Source organism: Lathyrus oleraceus, chromosome 2 (genome assembly GCF_024323335.1).
Source record: "Lathyrus oleraceus cultivar Zhongwan6 chromosome 2, CAAS_Psat_ZW6_1.0, whole genome shotgun sequence".
NCBI classification, from domain to species: Eukaryota; Viridiplantae; Streptophyta; class Magnoliopsida; order Fabales; family Fabaceae; genus Lathyrus; species Lathyrus oleraceus.
This window is the reverse complement of record NC_066580.1, coordinates 443,357,215-443,364,631: the sequence shown is the minus strand read 5'-3', so window position 1 is coordinate 443,364,631 and position 7,417 is coordinate 443,357,215. Positions and strand designations below refer to the sequence as shown.

Genomic DNA, 7,417 nt, shown 5'->3' with positions numbered 1-7,417 from the left:
CAAACCATGTCTCATTGTGTCGACAAATTGGTCGACCCTTCACTGTTGGTCTGTCGATGACTTTCCATTAATGCTCATTTAAAGACTTCATTAATATTTTTTCACAGTAAATGTATGTTCATTGACATTCTTTGTTGACTTTCTAGTGGCTGAAAATCCAAGTGTAATAGATGCCCTAAAAAAATGTCATTGGTGACCTATATCTGAGGGGAGAAAAGTACATTGTTTGTAACTACTCTGTCATTGTTCATATTTTGCGCCATGTCACCTCCATTATGTTTGTTGTCAGTCATTATGACTAACTTTTCTACCAATGCACATGTCACAGACGTGCGTGCAGGTTTGTTATGATTACCTCATATTCCCTAAGAAGACTAAGTGAAATGGAAATGCTCTAAATTCCATTTTGCATTCCTCGTGGCTTTATATGTCATTTGTCGGATCAACCTCCATGTGGCTAATCTTTTCTCAGACAAAATCGAACCTTTTCTTCATCCTTTATTTAGACATGTTTGTTCAAACACTTTTTACCTTCCTATTTATGCAGATTACCTTACTGAACCATAACCCCTATCTTTTCCTTTTTTTCTTACGCTATTACTTAGAAAAAAACCCATATCTTTCAATGGCGTTTCCCGTACAATGCCATGCCGGCTTTGCAGTCGAGATTGAGATTCATATCATCGTGGATGAACGTGCCTACGTACCGGAGCCTCCTTTGGATACGGAACACAAAGGAATATGTTATCATTTTGCCTTCATCCCCTACGTGCTTGTTGGTAAAGTGCATGCATTTATGGGCCCCTTGCCAAAATACATTAAAAAACCCCAACTATTACATGATTATTTCTCTATATATTGTGGGTATGAACCATTGGTGTTCATAGATGAACCTTTGAAGTTTAACTTCTTCAAGAACTGGGTCTTCCATTCTTCTCCGCCATCTAAGGACGTTGAGTATATTAAGTGGATGGATAGGGTTAAGTGGAAGAACAACACTATTGGAAAGATTTAGGGATTTATGATCTAATCCAGCTATCCAGGATGAGTTTCCCCTATAATCCTCATATTCTAATTGCTTCCATGTGTTTTTGGGATACTTCCACCAATACTTTTCAACTACCCTGCATGATGATAACTCCCACTTTCTTCGATATAGTTGTTATAACTAGCCTTCGTCCAACTAGGATTGCCTTCTTTTGTCCACCGGGATATCCATTTTTGTCTAAGTCACCCTTCCAGGTTTTCAACTTAGCGGGATTATATATATTTTTGTTTTTATCCTTAACTTTTGCATGGACATTTCTCTTTTTTTTTGTTCATCGGGATAGCCATTTTTTCCCAGATTAGTTCCTGCAGATGCCAATGTAGCGGGCTTTGTACTCACATTTTTTAGGCATAATATTTTTTGATTGTATCTGAATTCACTAGTATCGGCAAGTCATCCCCATCCATTATGGTGAGAATGGGAACCCCTCTTGAGAAGACCTTTTTAACAATGAAGAGTTTGTCATACCCTAAATTTTGCCTCGCCTAATTCATCTGCATTCACTCATTTGTGAACCAGTCATTTGCATTCATGATTCATTGGTGTCCCATTTTGCACAACTCTTCGTGACTATTACATTTGCTCATGGAGATCTTTCCATGCATAAGTAACGTTGGTTTGTGTCTACTTTTGGTAAATTCAATTCACTCTTAGAATCATTGAGATAGCATGACTCTTGTGGATATCCTTTTTGTTTGACTAACTTGATTTTCGATTATAGTTACTTATAGTTGTCTTTGTGTTTTACTCATGCATACACATATCACACATCATTCATACATTTGTTTTTATATTTTTTTCTATCAATGCACTACATTAACACTTGTTGCATTATATGAGTTTAGAAACTTTGTCATTAAAAGTTTTACTTTAATCAAATAGAATTGTATTTTATTTCAGAAAAAATACATTGAGTCTTGTTTGACTTGTCTTGTTAACTTTTATCATTAGATCTTAACAAGGTTTCTCTTTGTGTTTTGTTTAGAAAATAAGTAATAACAAGTTATTTGTTGTTTTACAATTTTTGAGACAAACTCTAAAAAATGGTAATTTTAAATAAATTTTCCTTGTCATAATTATAATTAAATCATTTTTTTTAATTTCTGTCTTTAATTACGAAAAAAACAAAAAGAATTTTATTTTTACTTCTACATTGTATTTTTAAATTAAATTATTGATATCTTTAATTTTAAAATAATATAGCTTTATTTTATTTCTTTTCTTTTCTACATCATAAATTATTTAAACAAATTTCAAAAAGAGAAAAAAAAATCATAGAATAAAAGAGAGTTATATACTTTACATAAGGATTTTTGGGGTCACACTTATATATTTACAATAACATTACAAACTAGCTATTACAAAACTTGACATTAGCAGTTACAAAATCAGAAGAGTTTCAACACAACAATATTCCAAAGCAAAATGACTCTTCAACTTATTGTCATTTTGAACTCTGCTATGGTCCCTTTTGTCTTTATGCTACAGTAATGACACATAGCACAATTAACATTATTTTGATCATTTAAACTCTTGTCCCTTTTGTCTTTATGCTAAAGTAATGACACAGAACACAATTAACATTATTGATCATTTAAACTCTTGTCCCTTTTGTCTTTATGCTACAGTAGTGACACAGAACACAATTAATATTATTTTGATCATTTAAACATGTGTCAAGAGATCAATGGCAGAAAGTAGGAAGCAAAATAAAATGGATATAAATACAGAGTTCCTAAATATATGGGTGGGAGGGGATATCAATTTTTTTTGTCTCAAGCAACCATTCAAAAATTTCAAAACCACCAATCACATACTAGGAACACAAAAAATGTAACAAAACACCAAATATTTCAAACAATCAACATCAAAATTTCCTTTTTAAAAAAAACACATCAGATCAAAATTCTCGCAAAACTTTATTTGAAAATCATCATCAAAAAAGAAAAATCACAGCCATCAAAAATCTTCTCAAAAAACTAGTAGCTATCATTTTCATATCAATATCCTATTGTTACAAAAGACCACCTTGCACCTCACAAAAAGTTTCTCACACCAAAACTCTAACAATTACAAAAAATGATCTTTGAAGCAAAAGGATAAGAGGAAGATTTAACCTGAACAAACTCGGCAAGCCGCTCTTCACTTAGGTAGTTTTTTTTTCTCTTCTTCTCATGTGGCTTTTTTATTTATTTAAAAAATTGATTTCTTTTTTTCTTCTACAATGTTTATAGTTATTGATTCCCTTGAGTTGATTTCTTCACTTCCATCGATTTTGTTATGTCATTTGTTTTCTTTCTTTGAGTTTCAAGTCTTCAAATAAATTATGTGCAGACAAGGTTCTTGCTTGGTTGAATCTATTTGATAACTTGTCATTTTTGTTGTTTTGAAAGTTTTATTAAGGTTTGTTCTTGATTTGTTTGCTCGAATAGGGAAGGAAACTGGATTTGGTTTCGGTAAGAGAATAGAGAAAATGAAGGATTTTTTTCATAGGGATGAGAATGTTCGACTGGTTTTATAGAAGGGAGAGAAGGCATGGATTACTAAGATAAGAATGCTTAGAGAAAATTGAGCGTGTATTCTTTTCATCTTTTATGTTTAGATTTTTTTTAAATTATTAATTGTGTTTTCAAGAGCATTGATAATTAGCATTATTTTGTGTGATGAAGACACTGCCCAAGATCTATACCTCTGTCCATTATTTAAAGCTTTTTTACCGTCATTATGGAAATTTACTCATTTGTTTTTGCGCCAAGTTAGTACGAGGCTAACTCTTTTAAGCTTCAATATGCTTTTGTGGACACTGATCCATTGGTGTGTAAATTTTTTTAGTTGAACCTTTGTTCTTTTTCTTTAAATGATAAAACAATTTTATTTTTTCTATATTAATGAGTATTTAAAAAATAAATAAATAGTTGTTAAGTAAGAAAGTTATTCTAATTTTTTAAATAATATTAATATCTCTCTAAGTTAAAAAAAATATTTTCGTTTGTTTTTGTTCTTATATGTATAATCTTCATTCTATGAAATATTTTAGACTTCTCTCGATATATAATTTAGTTTATCCTGGTTGATTTTTCAATAAAAAAAAAGAATTAATTTTGAGCTCTAAAAATATAAACACAACAAAAGAATATCTTTTTAATTTATTTTACTTTTATTTTTATTTTATTTTATTATTATTAAATGAATAACGTATTTAGTTGTGATTTCTAAATTATTTTATTTTTCATTCTACGATTTATGGTTCATCCATTTAATTATTCGTTGCAAATTAAATAAACAACTATATGATGATTTTGATCTAATAAATAGAAAAATAAAATTTTGTCGAATACAAAGTATTTTCAAAAGCCGATCAAATTATTTCTTATCCAAAATCAAATGTCTTATCAATATACAAAAGAAGACACCTTTGGAATCTAACATTATGGCGGGAACCCTCGAATGATCGGCTCCGAGCCACGCATTTTGAGTTAACCGTTCATTCTCTTATTTCGTTTTTTAAAACATCTAAATCAACTTATTGCTTCTCTTTATTTTATTTTTAATTTAATACTAGTTTTTTTTAAAGAATAAAAAAGTGAACAAACATAGAAAATAAATAAAAATGGAATCAACTATTTCATTAAGACTATAATTTTGAGTTTCTTTTTCTTAAAATACGAATATTAGTAGAAACTTGGACTTTTTTCTTTATATCTATTTTAATTTTATTTATTTATTCTTTTAGTGGATGTTTAGAAGTTCTCTTCTGTTATTTTTTTTAAAAATAAAAACAAATAAATAAATAAATAGAAATCATAATAATAAAATCACAAAAAGAGTTTTCCATTTATTTTCTTGTATTTCAGATTGTGCTATAAAAATTATCAAAAAAAAGGTTAAGTCATTTATTTTCTTTTATTATTAGATTATGTCATATAAAAAATTCCAAAAAAATAAATTTAACATTTATTTTATTTCATTGTTAGATTATGTCATATACAATATTCCAAAAAACTGAATTTACCATTTTTTTTAATTTTAGACTATATCATAAAAATTAAGTTTACCATTTATTTTGTTTTAATTTTAGATTATATCATAAGAAATCATAAAAATTAATTTTACTATTTATTTTCTTTTAATTTTAGATTATATAATAAAAAATCATAAAAATTAATTTTACCTTTTTTTTTCTTTTAATTTTAGATCAAGTCATAAAATATTCAAAAAAAAAGAGTTTAACATTATTTATTTATTTTAGATTATATCATGAAAATTAAGTTTACCATTTATTTTCTCTTAATTTTATATTCTATCATAAAAAATCATAAAAATTAAGTTTAGCATTTATTTTATTTTGATTTTAGGTTATGTCATAAAAAATTCCAAAAAAAAAGAGTTTACCATTTATTTTATTTTTATTTTAGATTATGTCATTAAAAATTCTAAATAAAATAAGTTTACTATTTATTTTATATTAGTTTTAGAGCATGTTATAAAAATCATTAAAAAAGATTAATTTAGTTATTCTCATCATTAATTTTAGATCTTGTTATAAAAATCATTAAAAAAGATTAAATTAGTTTATTTATATCATTATTTTTGGATTGTGTTATAAGAAATATTAAAAAAGATTAATTTAGTTATTTTCATTATTATTTTTAGATTGTGTTATAAAAATATTTTAAAGAAAAGGTTAATTTAGTTATTTTCATTATTATTTCAAATTATATTATAAAGATATAAAAAGAGTTAATTTAGTTATATTTATTATTAGTTTTAGATTATGTTAGAAAGAATAAAAAAAGAGTTATGTTTAATTTATTTTCTTTTGTTATCATTTTATTTAGACTTTAAAGAGAACAGAAAGAGTATTTAATTATTTTATTATTATACCTTTTTTTTAATAATATGCATATGTCTAATATTAAGCTGGTCTTATTTTCTTACTTTATTTTACTAGTCATGAAAAAAAATATAATTGTATTTTTCTCCAACTTTAATTCTTATTATTTTCTCTAAATGTTTGAATAACTATAGAATTATTATTTTCAAATAATATTGTTTTCTTTATAGTTTTATTTATTATTGTTAGAATATTATGAATAAATAATTAAATAAATATCTAGTAATGATGTTGATTAATTAATAGAATAAAATATTTATGACTAATTTCTTAAACTTTGGTCCTACCCCAAGTTATACCTTTTAATCTGATTAATTTGTTTCTTATCCCGATTCAAACGTTTTATTAGGTAAGTTAAAATATTAAAACCTTTTTTTCAAATAACTCGAAAGAAGGGGATCATTGGAATCTGGCATTCTGGTGGGAACCCTCGAATGATCGGTCCTGAGCCTCGCGTTTTGGGTTAACCGTTCATTCTTTTCTTTCGTCCCTAAAACACTTTAATTAACTTGGACAAATAAGGGTTGTTGAGATCAAGCATTCTGACGCAACTCTTTGAACAATTGGTTCTTATCAAGCATTCGTTGTCCATCAAACAATTTTCTCAATTACTTCGAATGAAAAAGGATCATTGGAATCTAGCATTCTGGTGGAACCCCGAATGATTGATCTTGAGGCTTATGTCTCGTTCTCATCAAATGTTTGTCATTCACCTATAAAATACATCAAACACATCAAACTCTTTTCTAGTCGTCGTGCGATTAATCTTCAAAACCTTTTCAAAATGAAAGACATCTTGTCTTAAGATGATGCGAAACAATGCTTCATCCATAATTGTTGAGTTGAGATAAATGACGTTTTTCTGAATGTTGATTTGTAAATCCATTCGATTTGATGTATACGTCCGCTCCTCATCCATTTTGGGTAAAATAATGTTTCTCGTCGATTAATACAAGATAGCTTTCGCTAAAATCGAACAACAAACAAACATTTTCTACCTAGAACTACGCAAGCCTTGAATTCTTTATTGCAATCAGAGATACGTAGGAGCAGGATTGTGAAATCTTGTCAGGACCGTTAAATAAAAAAATTAGGTTTAGTTCCTCTCTGCCCCCTAATAATAAAAATCTTTTTAGGTCATTTCTTATTAATAAAATTCAAACATTTCTCTTATCTCTCTTTTCCTATCCTAAATAATTAGAAGATTAGAAACTAACACAAGCTAACATTCAATTCAAAACAAACTAAACGGTTCCCATTGAGTACAACAGACGTGAGGGGTGCTAATACCTTCCCATTGCGTAATTGACTCCCAAACCCTGATATTAGTTGCGATGACCATATCTTATCCTTTATTTCAGGGGTTTTACCGACATTTTCATCTTTAGGAATAAATAAAGTTCGGTAGTGACTCTGTTCAGTCCATCATGCGAGCGTGCGATTGCGTTTCGCAAGGTTGTGTTACCATTTTTTAG

General features: G+C 27.9%; 1 long non-coding RNA gene across 1 annotated transcript; it reads left to right on the top strand.

Moving 5' to 3' along the window:
* Positions 1–3,061: 3,061 nt before the first annotated feature.
* LOC127120172 (uncharacterized) lies at positions 3,062–3,795 on the top strand. The gene is made up of 2 exons (XR_007803147.1): positions 3,062–3,198; positions 3,481–3,795. It is a non-coding gene; the product is annotated as an uncharacterized LOC127120172 (long non-coding RNA).
* The last annotated feature ends 3,622 nt before the right edge of the window (positions 3,796–7,417 follow it).